General features: G+C 39.8%; 1 non-coding gene across 1 annotated transcript; it reads right to left on the bottom strand.

Annotated features, from left to right (window-relative positions):
- Window positions 1-442: 442 nt before the first annotated feature.
- Window positions 443-549, bottom strand: LOC121225898 (small nucleolar RNA R71). The gene has a single exon (XR_005923801.1). It is a non-coding gene; the product is annotated as a small nucleolar RNA R71 (small nucleolar RNA).
- Window positions 550-1,426: the final 877 nt, after the last annotated feature.

Genomic DNA, 1,426 nt, shown 5'->3' with positions numbered 1-1,426 from the left:
TTAGGAATTGGAATCAAGACCGAGGTAATGAAGCCGATTATGTACAAAATCCTATACTCATTGCCGATGATAGGGATCGATGCATCAGACAATATGTTGTGCCACTTTTGAGTGAGTTAAACCTAGGAATTATAAGGCAGATGTTGAGGCAACCCAGTTTGAATTGAAACTAGTGATGTTTCAAATGCAACAAACGGTAGGCCAATTTAGTGGTATACCCACGGAAGATCCACATCTCCACCTTCGATTATTTATGGAGGTGAGTGATTCATTTAAGATAGCCAGTGTGACTGAAGACACACTGAGGTTGAAGTTGTTTTCATACTCGTTGCAAGATCGAGCACGAGCATAGATCAATTCATTGCCACCAAGTTCCATATCTACATGGCAAGAATTAGTAGAGAGATTTTTGGTTAAGTATTTCCCACCTAGAAAAAATGCTAAGTTGAGGAACGAGATCACAACTTTCCAACAATTGGATGACGAGTCTTTATATGAGGCTTGGGAGCGATTTAAGGAGTTACTTTGTAAGTGTCCTCATCATGGGATTCCTCACTGTATATAGTTGGAGACATTCTATAATGGTCTAAATGCACATACAAGATTGATGGTATATGCTTCCGCGGATGGTGCAATTTTGTCTAAGTTTTACAATGAGGCTTATGAGATCATCGAGAGGATCGTGAGTAATAACTATCAATGGCCAACAAATCGAACAACTTCAGGAAGACATGTAGTCAGAGTTCACGAAGTTGACTTCCTCACTTCGTTATCAACTCAGATATCGTCTATTTCCTCTATGTTAACCGCTAATAGTACTAATAATTTTGTAGCTCAGCCACCAAGTCTGTTTAAAATAATTTCCTGTGCGTACTGTGGGGAAGGTCATTCTTTTGAGAATTGTCTAGTAAATCCCGAATCAGTGTACTATGTGGAGAACCAATATCAAAATAGGAGTGGATAAGGACCCCAGTCCAACTTTTACAATCCTTCATGGCGTAATCATCCTAACTTTTCTTGGAGCAATCAAGGAAATGGACCGAACAACAACTTATTACAGCAAAGACCCAACCAATCTCAAGGGTTTAATCAGCAAGCTCCAACACCACCTCAAGCTTAGGCATCAAACAGTTTGGAGAACTTATTGAAAGCGTACATGGCAAAGAATGATGCTTTGATCCAAAGCCAAGCAGCAACACTGAAAAATTTGGAAAACCAAATGGGTCAGTTAGCTACGGAGTTACATAATAGACTGTAAGGAACCTTGCCGAGCGATACTGAGAATCCAAGAAATTTGGGTAAAGAACGTATCAAGGCAGTGGTATTGCGAAGTGGTAAAATTCTAGAACCCCGATTGACTGATGTAGAAGATAAGCCCGTTGAGAAGAATCAACCAGCTATTAAAGTTCCTACACCAAAGGAATCA

Source organism: Gossypium hirsutum, chromosome D13 (genome assembly GCF_007990345.1).
Source record: "Gossypium hirsutum isolate 1008001.06 chromosome D13, Gossypium_hirsutum_v2.1, whole genome shotgun sequence".
Classification (NCBI taxonomy): domain Eukaryota; kingdom Viridiplantae; phylum Streptophyta; class Magnoliopsida; order Malvales; family Malvaceae; genus Gossypium; species Gossypium hirsutum.
Note: the sequence above shows the minus strand (reverse complement) of the source record. Positions and strands in the feature narration are given on the sequence as shown.